We start from the raw sequence: 16895 nt of genomic DNA on the forward strand, positions 1-16895 counted from the left end.
AGCACATTGAAGTTGAAAAGGCTTACAACACAAGCTTTCATAAGATTTCAAAAAAAAAGCTTTCAGAATAAGTTTTTTTAAGATTTTAGAGCTATATGTATTTTAATTAATTGGCTGAACCTACAACACTTGAGCTTTCACATAGTATACGCTCATTGAAGTTGAAAGAAGCTTTTAACACAAGCTTTCATACGATTTCAAAGCTTACTTTTTGGGCATATATTTTTTATTAATTGGCTAAACCTACAAAACTTGAACTTTCATGAGTACAAGCACATTGAAGTTCAACTAAGCTTTCAATACAAGCAAGCTTTCATAAGATTTCAAAGTAATGTTTTTGAGCTTTCATTAATTTGGTAAACCTACAACACTTGAACTTTCATAAGTATGTATAAGCTCATTGAAGTTGATGTAAGCTTTGAATATAAGCTTTCATAAAATTTCAAAGCAAACATTTTGAGCTTCCACACATATTTTAATGAACGAACGAGCTTGATTAAGCTATTGATTTGTTGTGGAATTAACTTTTTCAAGCTTTTGTATACTTCAAAGCTTTCGCATGGTATTTCTTTGAAGATACAATTTTATTAGAATATTTTCTTAAATTTATTAATGTTGATTCAACAAATAATTTGAAATCAAAATACTAAAATGATTGCTAGCCATTAGCTTTATATCGTTTGTGGAAACTTACCAACGAAAATATATATATTCATAAAAACCATAGGATAGAACATAAACGAAAACTTTTACTAAAAATAACTTTGAAAATAATGATGGGTAAATATAAATAAATGATGTAAAATAAAAAATATGTACACGTGTGAGTTTTGTACACAGTTTTTGTCGAAAATTTCGATATTTTCATATGGTGCATATGTACATAAATACATACATATATACATATTTATATTTTTATATTCTAGCTATAGAAATTTTTATATTGTAGCTATAGAACTACATCACAGACTTTAGTACAAGTAGGAAATATCTTTTTTATTAATTTTAGAAAATTGTAAAATGTTGTTCGCCGTCTAATTGGTCGTAAAAAACATATTTTTACTATCGAAAAATGTTTCCTTTTTATTTTTTTTTTCGAAAACTGTCGTTTCCAGCACCTGAATACACATGTTTTCGCTGCGATAATTGCCACAATTTAATTAACAGTCCATTTTCACAAAAAAGACACCGAAACAAGAAATGATTGTACAATAAAAATCAACAATATTTATGCTTTGACACATATAATACGAACAGAGTTGCATTTTTACAATATTTTTATGTTCATTGTAATCGTAAATTTGCAACGAGATTTCCACTCAAATACGAAATGTGGCAACAAATAGTGGCAGTTATCACTACTTGACGCTGCTTTATGCACACGGTTTATTGCTTCATACCTGCATAATATGCTGTTAGTATCTATATATTTATGTGCCTATGTAAGTATACTTGTATGTAAAGTGCAACAAATAGTTTGTTTGTGTTGTAAAATAAATTGTAAATGTTTTAATTTGCATACTGCAGGTGTTGTCTTTCGCCTTTTGGTTTGGAACTTGGCGCGGTAATTGGTTGAAATATGATTGTTGCATGGTTGCATTACAAAAAAATATGTACATACATACACATTTATTATTATTACCTACTTATTGTTATTAACATTTGTAATAATATTTTCGTTTCTGTTTCTTTCGAAATAATAGCTGCCATTGAAGTCGTGAATCACACAAAAGTACATATGTATATATATTTAACTATTTATGAATGCTAATTTCTGATTTTTAAGTCCAAACATATGTTTGTGCCAAGAATATTTCCATAAATGGCAGTGCATTCTGGCTTACAGCACTAATTGAATGCATATGCACAAATGTTTTTATGTAAGTATGTATGTATACATATATTTAAATATGTATGTATTCATATATATGTATGTACATAAGTTTGACATTCGATTGTGAGGGCATTAAGTCACGACTTGTGATTTGTGCATATTTTAACGTGATGCTGTGCGATGAAAGTCGCCATTCATAGAATAGTTTTCTTAGTAAGGGCAAAAAATCTAATTACGAGATTAATTTACAGATTGATTTCATGTAATAAATTTCATAGCGTCTTATAATTATTCAAAAAAAAAAACACAAAAAAAGGTTAACTTCGGCTGGATGGAAGCTATAGTACTCACTCATCACAGTTTCATTTTTATAGCAGAAAAGGGTATAGAGGATGGAGTCATATGTGTGTGTGTGTCCGATCTCAAGGATTTGTCTACATTGTAGCGCTGCCTTCACGGCAATGATCTTAGACCAGGTATCCTCTGGGTAGCCAAAGACTTGTCAAATCCCGCTTGTCAAATTAAAGAAGACCTCCACTCCAAAGACTTCACTCAGATCGATCGCATTGAACGATTGAACGAGCGATTGCCGCCAAATTCGAAAATTCTTGGGAAGAAAAGGATGTGTGCCAAACTGTTGAAGTCGGCTATCTCAAAATCGCGTAGCGGTGACCCACCGTCAGTAAAAAAGTAAGTCGGGTGACTCAACTTGTCCTAGCGATCTATTTCTTGATTTCGATCAATCAGTTTGTATGGCAACTGTAGTTTCCTTCTGGCTGTTACAAATTTTTCATAGTACACTTAATGCATACGCTGTCAGTGTAATTAAGCTGTGCCAAATATAGTACATAATTTTTTTTTGTACATATAACATTTGGTGAGTAATCGATTTAGATTCCCGCTGAAAATTTTATATAATTAGTACAATAAGTAATCCATCTAGATACATAACAAAACACTTTTTTCACGCCCATTAACACAAAAAAATCAGCATATAGGGACATTCCATCTCCGAATCTCTATTGAATCGTAGCAAAGTCGATCCATTTTTGAAGCATGGGTTGACGGTTAGGAATTTACTATGTGTTTGCAGGGAATGATAACCATGAGCTATTCCACTACGGTCAAACTTTTAATTCATACCTGTACTGCCAGCAACTGGATCGTCTGAAGGAAGCAGACGTCCAGAAATAGCCAGCTTCGGCTGACAGAAAATAATTACATCTCTATCATGACAATTTCAGGCCTCACACATCGATAGTGACCCTCTAGAAATAACGGGATCTTAGTTGGGAGGTTTCTATACATCCACCTTATAGTCTGCACCTGACACGAAGTAATTACCCACTATCTATTTCTATCTATAACTAATGATTTTGCTGGTGAAAAAATCCCCTCAAGAGAAGCTTATTAAGATCGATTGTTCCAGTTTTTTTTTCAATTGGGTTTCTATGAGGGTAGTAATATGAAATTACCTTTAAACTGGCAACAAATTAGCGAAAAAACTACACATATTGGACCCAAATTAGATAATTCTAACTACCCTAAATAAAACCTTTAATTTATTGGTACAAAAAGGATTTAAAAGTTCAAACATAAGGTCTTTCTAATACCTCATATTTCTATACATTTCTAATCTAGGCCTTTCGAATTTTCTTTTCTATTATTTATTTTGCTAACAGCATAAATACCGAAAATAGTTTCGGCCTTCAACTCCTTAGTAAAATTGGCGGTTCCTGCGCCAATTGATGAGGGCATAAAGAAAATAATATTAGTCTATAGTTTCCTATCAATAAATATACAATGTTAATATTTCGAATTAGTTTTATCACAATTTTATATTTATCGATAACTTTTCCAGATCTTCACACGAATATTTAATCATTGAACTTTTAACAAATTCATACCGAACAAAATTTATTTTTAAACTTTTCTTTCTAAAATACTAAAAATAAGCTGCTATAATTTAATAATACACCAAATATACAACATATGTATGTATGTACATACATATATATTATGTACATACAAATACGCTGTGCAACTATAGCAACAATTAAAAACAAAGGCATTTGTCGCCCTGTGCTAGGCTTATGCAAAGCCAGAAATCTTAACCTCTCATCCATGCATTCAAATGTGTAAATAAATAAATACGCTTATGTAATGGCATAGGCGCTTGAGTAAATATAGACATAACTTTTCACATTTTTATCAGTTTGTACAACAGCTAATATTTTTGTTAAAAATACAAAAAAAAACTATGTAAAATTAAAATGTTTACAAAACAACGAGCAAAAGCGAAATTAAACGCCCACAATATGCCAAGCGCCGAGAGTCAAGCGACAACACAGCGCATTAACGCTGCTGTCCGCTGCTCTTTATTTATTATTTACATAAAAATCGTATTTTTATTTGCTTCAATTTTTTTATTTAATTTTAGTCACCTCTTTATTCCGCATGCATTAAGCCGGTGTAGAGCGTTAAAAGTTACTGTTTTTAGGTTTTAGAAGACAAAAAAAATTATATTAAATATGAAAATGATAAAATATTTACACAGTTGTATGAATAGGGTCACAAACTTTTGACGCCAAGTGTATGGCGCGCGTGTGAAGGCAGTTCAAAAGGTTCAGCGTAAGTGAAATTGAGAGGAAGATAATGGATTCAAAATATTTAAGGCAAAAAAGGAATATAAGAATTTTTAAAGAGTTAATGAAGGCTTATTGTTGAAAAGTGGCTATAAACTTTGAGCTGGTCTGATAAAGGATCACAACTCATGGAATCATAAGTTGGGTGACCTAAGTATCAGTGAGCCCTACGGAACTCATATGGTCATGCAGAATAAAGTTAAAACAACCATCAGCTTCGTCAAAATCGAAAAGGAACTCTCTGAGCCATTCGATACCAGACGAGGTTCTAGTCAGGATGATTCCCTCTTGTGCGTTTTCCACAATATAATGCTGGAAAAAGTAATACGTATCGCTAATCTGAACCGCAAAGGCACTGTTTACTCTAAAAGTACAATACTACCGGGGTACACAGATGATATTGACAAAGACAGAGCCGCCAGCGCAGCCTTTTCCAACCTAGAAAACGAAGTGTAAGAGGTTGGTTTTGTGGTGAACGTGAGCTCTTCGTATATCTCGAAACCAGCATAAATTCTACTAATAATCTATTCCCCGATATCAAGCACAGAATAACTCTTGTCAACAGGACAGCATCGGTAGGTAATTGAGAACTAGATCTTTTGCTCGATGAGTAAAAATTACGTTCGGTGAGAACATATCTCATTATTCCCGTCCTATTATATGGAGTAGAAACATGGACCATGACGAACCGAGATGAGAAGCATTTGAGAGCACTGTTCTGCGCAGGATCTTGCAGCTGTCCGCGTGAGTAATGAATATCGAAGAAGATGGAACCACGAACTGTATGAGCTCTATGGGGACCTGGATATAATTAAGAGCAAGAAATCTAACGCATGGGTAGACAATGGAAGCAAGGGTGCTCAAACATTAAATGGAAGCACCAAGTGCTTAGCGACCTATCTGCACTTGTGATTTACAACCGGCATGATCTCGAAAAGGATCGAGGCAACTGCCGTAGTTCTGTTTTCTCGACCGAAACCGATCAACAGTTGCAGTACCAAAGAAGAAGAAGTTGTTTATTCGATTCGTCGAACACGTATCGATCGATATCGCTTAATCTTGTTTGTTATAAACTCTCAACAGTATCTCAACTTAACGTAACTGTTATCAATGCTACTTATGTATAACCCATTTCGTTTCGTATCAGTCTGCTGACTTAAACTGAAAGTTATAAACACACTACGTTAACTGCTCCTACTAAGAAATAATTACTTAAAAAAAATTGCCGTTAAGTACTTTACACTAAAACACCACAACTTATCGGGTAAAAAACAAGTGTACTTTTCCGGTAGCGTGGAACCAATTTCGCGCTGACATCGCCTTACATAAGCACAAGTGGGCTCAGGTTACTTGTTTACTTTGCGAATCGAAGTAACTTGTAAAACAAATCAGTAAACATATACATACATACATGTAAGTATGTATAAACGGTAGTAATCAACGGAGGGAAACCAGTCAGCCTGTGCGCACATGCAAATCAACACATAACACAGGCAATTTGCCACAGATGTCGAAATGTCGCACACGTTGACAGGTTGAACTGAATAGTGAATCTAATTGTTGTTGTTATTTGTTTATTATTACTTTGTTACTGCTACCTTGTTTTTTTCTCTACTCTCCATAGGATTCTTATCAAAGTACGCAGAGCAATTCTATGTCGCATTTAATTAAAATCTCCATTAAAGTACGCCAAACGAGCTGAACGACAAGCGAATGAGTGGACACAAGTGCACTGACTAACTAACTGAGTGGCTGACTGACTGGTCGTATATTTGGGTGACTGTTACGAGGCTTACGAGGGCCCCAAATTTACCGCCTTTCCTACCACTCTACTGCTGACGGTTCGTTGTGAGGCAACTAACCGGTCGACTGCATGGTCGTTTAAGCGAATTTAAATCAGCCGTTTGGAACCCCCACTGTGACAAGCAACGGGTATTTAAATTAAAAGCTGTGGTCAAATGCCTACGCAAAAAAATTGCTTCCAAAACTAACTATGTATTATACAAAAATAGCAGCAAACGCATGTGCATATGTGTCGGTTTGTTTTATGAAAAAAAAAGTTAAAAAGTTTCCTAAAAATATGCGCGTGAAATTAGCGCTACAACAAGAGCGGAACTGCAAATTTAATTATTAACTGGGATTTTTTCGCTGGAAGGAGCTTCAGGTAAAATTGTTAATATTTTTCCAAAAACGAATACCCTTAGTGTTGAAATACTTTTTGGAGTTTCCTTTGGTTATTAAAAGCATATCTCATAAAAACAACGGAAAGTTAGGAGATTTCGATTACTGGTGAGGCATATAACGATTTCATCGAGACGGCTAATGCTAGTTTCGGTTCTGCCTACTCGTTCGCTAAGGTAGGACCACCAAGATGTTTCAGTTTCAGTCTTGCAAAGGCTGGACGGTGGAGAAGAAAGTTTCTGGATGTTCCCACCTCACCGTTCGTCATAAAACTTTGACAAGATTTTTGGTCTTACAGTATGAATGCCTACTGGACGGTGTGCAGTAAGAATTACACAAGACTATAATCTACTGTAAGACCAAAAACAGTTAAATTCAATATAACCCAGACTAGATGGTTCTATGGAAGCTTAGAGCCGTCGGCAATACCCAACTCAATGTCGACACCTTTCTAAATACATATAACATATGTATATTCTATATAAAGAACAATGTAATAACTGGAAGCGGAGAGAGAGCAGAGAGCTTTGTATATGAAATCGTTTCCAAGGTCCCCTAAAAACCGTACGGAAGCATGTTTTTATCGGTCAAAGCCTCTAAACTCAGGCAAAAGTCGCTAACCTCGGCAAAGTTCCCCTTAAAATAACACACTTTACAACAATAGCAACAACTGGATAGAAGTTAGTTTTGCACCTAGGTTTTAACCGTACATCATTCTCGGCAATATCTTCCCCTATTTCATTGCCCTCGATGTCTTTGTGGACTGACACCCAGTAGAAGTGAACTTTCTTGCTTCTGGTAATACTTTCCACTGCCGCCCTAATTCCCAAGACACTTCTGGCCGACTTTTCATATTAAATACCAATATATGAAATGCAGTCTCTGCTGTTCTGCCCTTCGTATAAGCGAGCTGCGTCTTGGACAAGCTTCTAAGAAGTACTGCAGCCCTAATGTGTGGGCCCAAGATTTTCTCTAGTGCTTTCAGCAGGAAGTTAAGCTTATAGGCCTAAACATTTTTCAAATGGAAAATTATTGACTATTAGTTAGAGACTCAGCTGGAATACTTATAGCCATCAATATCTAGCATAGCTTAAGTCCTGGTCCCAAACTTACTTTACGATCGAGACCTAAACAATACACATACAGATTATTATTATTATTTTTTTTGTTAGTTAGAAACAGCAAATCTAACACGTGCTCTTTATCTAGATTATAACACAAAAGAAACGATAACAGAAAACAGTTTCGGCTCTGTTTCTACTAGGTTTACTTAGCTGCTGCCTTTATACAACAACAAAAACGAAAAGATATATAACTTTTACACATTTTTTCTTGTTATTTTCAAGTTTTTTAAGCATATTGTTGAATATACTTTAATCTCAGATAATTCAACTAAACCGACAGTTAAGGCATACCATTTTTTTTGTAACTAACAATTCTAATATTAAATGAATATTTTTTACCACCTCTCTTGTCATTGTGCTTGTTCTTTTCATAATATAAAATTTTACTGCTTCATTTGGCGCTGTCGTCAATGTTTATGAGAAATATGTAGGTTCGTATGCCACTCATACCCAATTCTAACGTTTTTTGTTTTTTTTTTTGTAATTTTTAATTTCGGTTTTTAGTTTTTCAAATTTTGTTTTTTATTTCAACGCCATTTTTCGTTGGGTCATTCGTTCGCTGGAACTAACGAGCCATGTTGGCGGTTGAAATCGCCGCGAAATATCTCGTAGGTGGATGCTTGGAGATTTGCATTTTAAATTAACCGACTTGAAACTAGCAGTTGATTTTTTACTTCTTTTTGTTGCTGTTGCTTGCCTTAGCAACGATTAATGTGTGCATTTTGTTGTTGGTTTTTTATTTCTTTCATAACTTAAGCGGTTTTTTATGCTGGTTGTTTACTGCTGTTATGGTTTTTGGATCGCGCTTTATTGTTGTTGCAGTTGTATTTTGGAGTTTACAGTTTAGCGTTTTTTTTGCAGCATTTTGCTTCAGACCAAAGGTTCATTTCTCAAGTGTTGCTGTTTTCAAATTGTGTTAGGTTGTTGTTGTCGTTTAGCTGTTGCTGTGATTTTGTTGTTGTGTCTCTTCGATCCTATTATAATTGCAAATGATATTCAGTTTACTTGTTGTATTTTTTTTTTCATTTTTTCTACTCGTTTTTCGATTTTGTTTTATCTTTATTGGGGTTTTCCGCAGCCGCAAACATTTCTCACTTTTAACGGTTTCGCGCTAAATATTTTAGCGATTTTTATGTGCTGTAGAAGACAGTTTTATTTAGAGTCGCGATAAAACGGCAATAAAGCTGGGTTTATATTTGCTGTTATATATTTTTTTATCTGTTTTCTCTATGATATATTGAGGATTTTTTAAATTTAATTTTTAGCTTTTTTTCAAACTAAAATATATTTTTTGAGTGGGTGCTAACGGCCGAGTTCAGGGAGTTTCATAAATTAGCCATTTGAAATACAGTCTTATAATGCAAAAAAACTATACCGTAATGAATTGGCTCTGGAAGAAGTCTATACGAATTTCGACTTTGACGCCAGGGTGGGTAAAGAAGGAATATTTGGCACAACGGTCGGTAAATCCAGCCACCATGAAGAAACATCCCCAAATGGGTTGAGGCTGATCGACTTCGCTGGGGCCAGAAATATGGTTATCTGTTGTACTAGATTCCAGAAAAAAACCCTATACTTCGCTGATTTAAAATCTCAAGACTCTCAATCTCAAAATATGCTACATCTTCCTCAACTTTTTTTAATTGATTCAAACCAAATATTTTTAATATCCGGAAATTGTTTCTCATTTTCGAGAAATGGGATTATAAATTATGCATAATTGTTTTGACAGCTAATAAGTTGCCAATTTTGTGAAATACCTTCAGGGAATTTTTAAACCAGTTCATAAATATTTTCGCATTCACATACAAAATATCGGCATACCTCGATATAAAAATCATATAATGATATTTTTTGTTGCATAAAAATATTAATAAATTTACATACGATAATTTACTTGTTTACTTTAAGTGGCCAGTTTTGAAATATAGTTGAGGTTCGGTTTAACTTACCTAAAATGAAAGAAAGGAAATAAATTAGTTAAAATGTTTATGCAAAAATTTTTTACACAATTAAATTATTTAAAAAAAAATAAATAAAAATTATGAAAATTCAAAAAAGGAAATTTATAAAAATTTAAAAAATATATAAAATTTATAAAAATTATAAAAAATATAAAAAATTAAATTTTAAATATTGTATTTAATAAAGAATATTTCTTTTTATGGAATTTTAAAAAACATTAAAATTTTTTTAAATAAAATTTTCAAAATACTGTTTTTTAATATAATATTGTAATAAAAATTAAAAAATAATATATGTATATAAAAAATATGTAGAATACAACTTAAAAAAATTGAGAAATATAGATTTTAAAAATATATTTTTTAATAAAATAAGAAATATTTATTTTTATGGAATTTAAAATACATTTAAATTTTTTTTTTAATTTTCAAAATATTAGTGACTAATTACGGGTTTCAAAATATCTAATTTTTTGATTGTCTAATTAAATTCTACAATACGTCTAGAATATTCTGCTAAATTTTCTAACTGATCCGGGTAATAGTTTCGGAAATACCGCCTTGAGAACTTAGGCGCTCGAGTGCGCCTTCTTAAAACGTGTTTTTCTCGAAACTGTGTTTTTGAAGTCGGTTGGCAAGATTTCTCGAGAACTACTCTACTAACTCTACTCTTGATGACATTTTACACAGATCTTTGTGATACAATTCTTAAAGATTTGGACGAAGATTTTTTTTTATATATCTGGGGAAAATAGAATTGCTTAAAATTGAAACATGTTTTCACAACAAAAATGATTGCAGTCCTCTACAAAGCATTTTCCAAAGTTATTAATTCACGCCAATTTCTAAAAAGATCTTAAAATTATGAATACAAAATAAGCAAAAAATCGAGAACAATCATAAATAATAAAAAAAAAACAAATATACTAATTTCAAAAACAAATTGACGCAAGAAATCCGCATAAAAATAGCTGTAAAACAACGGTAATTAAAGCAAAACCATAATATTTATTAAAGCAACAGGAAACGCTAACTCATCGATGACACGATTCGACCGAAAATTCGTTACGGTTATAATTTAGCGATTCGTAAATTAGCATGCTGTCTAACTATGCACGATTAAAAACGAATTTCAGCATGTTTTTAATTAACAGAACACAATCTGCGTAAAAGATGGTGCTAAGGTGAAGGGGTAGAAGATGGAAAGTGAAAAAAAACATATTTTTAGTTAAATTCTTTCTTGCTTAAAAAGTCATTTGTAGGCGTCTGGCAATGTTGAAACTAGATTTTATTTTGAATTTTAATTTGAATGTAATTGTAGAGGTGGCGAAATGAGTAGATAGATAGCTTTGGCTCAATAAAATCCAATACTGTATATTTATTATAGGTTAGATTTGGTTAGATTAGGTTAAGTTGAGGCTACGAATAATTCCATTTGGAGAGCTATAGACGCCTGTCTGTTGTGATGCTCAGAATATGAATAAAACAGACTACAACTAGACATAAATCAAACAGACCGTCGCATATCGACAAAACGCCTAGAGCCTGCCACAAAATATTGAGGCGGTTGATATCAGTCCCAGCCTTCGGCGAAAGCTCGATAGTGGATGATAATGTGTATAGGTGTTTTCAACTCATCTTGCTTTATTCGCAAATTTAAGAAGTTGCGTGCTCCAAAATATTTTGCCAAGACCGTTATCGCGCCATGATAATCGACTATTTGATACCTGAAATTGAATCTCGTGGTCTCAGCGACATTTGGTTTGAACAAGACGCCGCTACTTCCCATACATCACATCAATCAATGGATTGATTGAGAGAACACTTCAGTGAGCAGATAATTTCACGTTTTGGGCTGGTAGATTGGCCACCAAGATCGTGTGATATCACACCGTCATACTTTTTCTTGTGGGCTATGTACAGTCTGAAGTCTGTGCGGACACTCCTGTTTCGTTTTAGGTCTCCGAACAAAACAATACCCGTGTCATACGCCAGTTACCAGTCGAAACGCTCGAACAAGTCATCGAAAATTGGACTCAACGGATGGACCAAAGGGGCATTTTTATACCAGATATGATAACTAGAAGTGAATCTGTATTGATTGAATGGAATCCAATATATGTATATGAATGTATATGTAAGAATCTATGTTTTCTTCTTCATTTTGGCAAATATAATGTACATATGTACATATGTATGTATTATACATAAGCTCGAAGACCTAGACTTCTACAATCTTTTCATAGCATAAATATTCGCATCATAACAAAATTAGCATAGCTTCTAGGCAAAAAAATAGTAAAATATGAAAAATAAAAACATTTATGTAAAAAATCCTAAGCACGTTTAGATATACATATGTTTGTTTGTATGTACACACATAATCAAGTAATTAATATGCAAAACAACTATCCGACAGTGGTTAAAAAAAATGCGGAAAGAGGCGGTTAAGATTCTACAAAATAAGAATATTTATAAAAGTCTGTTATGCAGAAAGCTATGCACTTCTATTTACATATAGTATATACGGACACTTATCTATGCAAATTTGTTTATAGTAGTATATAATATGTTTAGCATATGCATATATAATATGTATCTGAACATGTGTTTACAAGGAAGTTGTTAGCATAGACAAGGTTGTTATCCAACGTCCATCACAAAGTCTCTGGAGTTTTGACACATACACATAGTGTTTAGACATACAACGAGCTTTGGTCTAAATGGTTAGTTGGGTGCATTGGATGGATAGCTAGACAGTTAGTTGAATATTTGGACAGCTAGACAAGTTTACAAATAGTATGACAGACAATTACTAGCGCACACTGCAAGACACACAAAGCTGAGCTTAAGAATGAGTGGGTAGATACGAAGAAAAATCGATTTTTTGATGAATATAACGGGTTTTTCAATAAGACACGCTTGCAGAAGTCCAGATACTGAACCCAATTTTAGATGGTTTTCAAGTATAAATCGGCCGAAACTGCTGTAATTTCACATTCGATATTCGTACGACGTTCATCAATCGCCGCTGGCTTGTTGGCATAGACCATAGTTTTGACGTAGCCCCACAAGAAATAGTCTAACGGCGTCAAATCGCACGACCGAGGTGGTCAATTGACAGGGCCGTTTTGTGAGTTAAGACGTTCACAAAACTTGGTTTTCAATAAATCGATTGTGACATTCAATGGGTGGCTTGTGGCGCCGTCCTGTTGGAACCACATATTGTCCAAGTCCATATCATCCAATTCGGGCCAAAAATATTTGGTTATCATTTAGCGGTAGCGATTTCCATTCACAGTAACGTGTCGGTCTTGATGATCCCGGAAGAATTACGGCCCAATGACGCAGGGCCGGGGGCTGATAAATCGAGAAGACTGCAGGAAATGTCTAGAGCAGACACCAGGGAAACAATGGAGCATCTGGAGCATTGACAAAACTACCCTATAAGCATATGGGATCCCCACGGTATGATACTCTGGAGGAGGTAGCGATAGTGAGGTCACAGAGTTTGCTAAAATTCGCGTCAAGCGTAGGCATCCTAAAATATGATTACTCCTCATGGACCTAGTAACTGAACTTCATCTGGTACCGCAAAGCACCAAAACTGGTCTTTGCGTGGCTCATTGACCTACGAGATTAACCTAAGCGAACCTCATTTATGTGCTTCTTCTCTCTGTTTAACATTTATTAAACACATATATCTACATATATTTTAACCTATTTACTTGACATAATTTTCCATGTCGGATACAACGACTATAACGGTTATATTACACTACTTAATCCTTACGCCAGAATCCGCTTATCGCACTGGCGTAGAAAAATTTGTGTTTAAAAAGATTAAAATCCATTAATATAAATTTTGGAAAGTCAGTTTATGGCAATAAAGCAAAGGAGCCATATTAAGTCCACTGTATACACAGAAGCACATAAGTATGTACATATATTTATGAATATAGTATGTATGTCAGGCAGTCACGTTTTAATAAAAAGTCAGTGGGATTAAGCGCATGTAAGCCTTAACATACATAAATATGTGCATACATAGATACTTAGAAACATACATACTATATACAGGTACATATGTAGATATGTAAATATGCACCTATGCGTATATTGTAGGCGGCTTCACCGTCAAGTAACCTCAATAAAGAAAACTTGCATACATTTTAGAGTTTATCCTGCACCGATCATAAAAAGCATACACACATGCATACATACAACATATTTACAGAAATGCCTACCAAACATATGAGTGTATGTACATATGTGTGTAAACAAATCAGTGTGGAAAATGCATATTTATTAAAAAGTACGCACCTTTACGTTTATGTTATGTATTTAGGCGCATTTACCTATAGATATATATGGAGATATGCAACGGCATACTAGATACATATATGAAAGTATATATATGCGTAGATATACATATAAAAATGTAAATAAGTAAACAATTGGGAACACATGCTGTTGCCTTGGGCGGAGAGTCGACGTATGGAAGAATTGGCCGCCTTATCTCATTCTATACTAGAGCGAAATCTATAGCATGGAGGCATCGTAGTATATATTTTTTAACTGATTTTGTTTTTTAGTTTACAAATATTAAAAAAAAAAAAACAAGAAAAAACGTCATTTTCGCTTGCACCGAATAATACCTTCACAAAAACAAATGATTCCATACAAGACTTTATCGGTCAGTTTGTATGGCAGCTTTGTCGATCCTATCTGGAAAATGTGTTTAGAAGCGTTGTCTTGCCAAATTTCGTGAAAATATCTTGTCAAATAAGAAAGTTTTTAATACAACGGCTTGAGTTCGATCGGTCAGTTAATATGCTCTATTGATCCGATACCGGAAGTTCGTACAAATGAAAAGATTTGACGTAGCTCCATAACAAGAAAGAACGAGTGCAAAATTTCAGATCGATATCTGAAAAACTGAGGGACTAGTTCGGGTATATAACAGGTAATCGAAGTAGAATTAGTAGAACGTGGAGAATCAATCAACGCCGTTTGCAGCAGGATGGAAGGACTTGGCGCATTTTACGTCCAGATCTTAAATGGAAAGCGTACAAAATACAGCTTGTGTAGGAACTGAAGCCGTTCGACCTTCGCAAGAGACATCGTTTTACTATATGGGTTCTTGAAATGTTCCAAGAAGATCCGATGTTTTCGAGCCAAATTTTGTTCAGCAATGAGGCTCATTTCTGGCACAATGGGTGTGTAAGCAAGCAAAATGGGCGCATTTGGAACGAACAGCAACCTGAAGAGATTCCAGAGGTGTCACTTCATCAAGAATAAAACAATGGTTTGGAGTGGTTTATGGGCCCGTGGAATCATCGGTCTATATTTCTTCAAAAATGATGCCGGTATTCAAACAATGGATTTATTAAGAGAACACTTCGGTTAGCAGATAATTTCTCGTTTTGTGCGAAAGTTTTTTATATCACATGGCCTATCCTTAACGTACAGTTTCTACTTTCGTTGAGTAACAAGAGAGGCACAGGAACTCTTGTGAAAATATTTTTTTTTTTACTGTTTTAGGTCTGAAAATGGGGTTGTGATCGAAAAATAGTATTCAAAAGCTCCAAAAAATTGCATATTAAGTTGAAGTAAAGTTGATATTTTTGGAAATCGTAAGCAATCAACTCTCTTGCGATGCTTCAAATAAAGAGAAGTGAAGGTAAAAATCAGATTGAGTTCGATTTTTTTTTTTTTATAACGAAAGAAAGTTTTTATTTTGTAGGATCATGCGAGAATCATCGTAGAATCAATGTCAAATTATAATTATGCTAGTCTATATGAATTATGCCATTTGTTCGTTCGATTCGTCACTTTAGTGGTTTAGGCGAAGCCAAGGCTGCTTTTGTCAAAAGATAAACAAATTGGGTTGGATATTAGAATACATACATAAATGTATTATAAACTTTTTTGTTCCATTTTGGACCACCCTAACAGTATAATATATATGTACCTACATATATAAGTATGTATGTATATTTTTAGCACATGCTTGGCAAGGCTTTTACTTCTATTATATTCAGTATTTTATGGTGACTTTATGTAAACACATTCTAACGTCAGTACTTACATACATATATACGTGTGTATGTAAGCAAATATATATCAGCATGTAACTCCATGCACTTTGAGTAGCACGGCAACTCTTATCAATTACACGTAAAACTCATAAACTGTGCGCAAACATATTTACATTCTTCTGTTGAAACGTGATTATTGTTGTTGTCACAATTTTTTTTACAAACTTATAGTGTGATTAACAACACCTTTGTGTTGTGCCAATATTGAAAATAAAAATGATTAAATGGAAAAATATAAAAAAAAATGTAAAAAGCAAGAAAAAATATTTAAACTGTAAATATAGAAAACTATATGTACATACATACATATGTAATTATATATACATTTTTTACATATGGGTTGTGTACTTTGGTATATGAGTACCTTGGCTTATAAAGTTTATGATTAAGTTGCTCGGAATTTCTTTTATTGCGCCAATCAAATAAAAACATTGCATTTTACTAGAATTTATCAGGAAGTTATGAGCACATTTCCGTTTGGGTAATATGAGTTAGAGTTTGTTTTTGCAGAAAATTCGGAAGTGCGATATGTGATTCATTGAAACACTTATACGATTTATCGCTTTGATTTCTATTTTTAGTATTTACTAAATATTTGTTTAGGTGAAAGTAGGGTGCAAGTCTAATTTTAACACTCATAGAGGTGAACTTTGGATGATTTATAGAAATGTAATCTAGAATAAGAACAAATAAATGTATATCCTCTTGGTTTTATACTATTAGCACACAGTAATTCTTTAGAATTAAAAAAATTATATATTTCGTACTGAAATAAATGTTGCGAATACCTTGAAGGTTGGTCAATAAAGGAGTAAATTATGACAATTCGACACAAATAGGGTTTTAGCAGTAAAATATCTAAACAAGCTCTTCTTTTCGACACATTGACTCCTTACATACACACCTATGAGACTCCTATTTAAATTCGACTGCCAATAAATATTAATCAAACAACACACGAGTACATACTATAATACGTATTATATATATACAACATAAATATATATGATCTCTATACCTCTCTATCTATCTCTACACAATAACAG

At 33.6% G+C, this 16895-nt stretch overlaps 1 protein-coding gene and 1 long non-coding RNA gene across 4 annotated transcripts in view; one reads left to right on the forward strand and one right to left on the reverse strand.

The window, feature by feature from the left end:
• Window positions 1-16895, reverse strand: part of LOC105228764 (bone morphogenetic protein receptor type-1B) — a 234288-nt gene that overhangs the window by 19744 nt on the left and 197649 nt on the right. The gene's annotated exons all lie outside the window — the stretch shown is intronic.
• Window positions 5933-8084, forward strand: LOC125779066 (uncharacterized). The gene is made up of 2 exons (XR_007423101.1): window positions 5933-6013; window positions 6104-8084. It is a non-coding gene; the product is annotated as an uncharacterized LOC125779066 (long non-coding RNA).

Source organism: Bactrocera dorsalis, chromosome 1 (assembly GCF_023373825.1).
Source record: "Bactrocera dorsalis isolate Fly_Bdor chromosome 1, ASM2337382v1, whole genome shotgun sequence".
Lineage (NCBI taxonomy): Eukaryota > Metazoa > Arthropoda > Insecta > Diptera > Tephritidae > Bactrocera > Bactrocera dorsalis.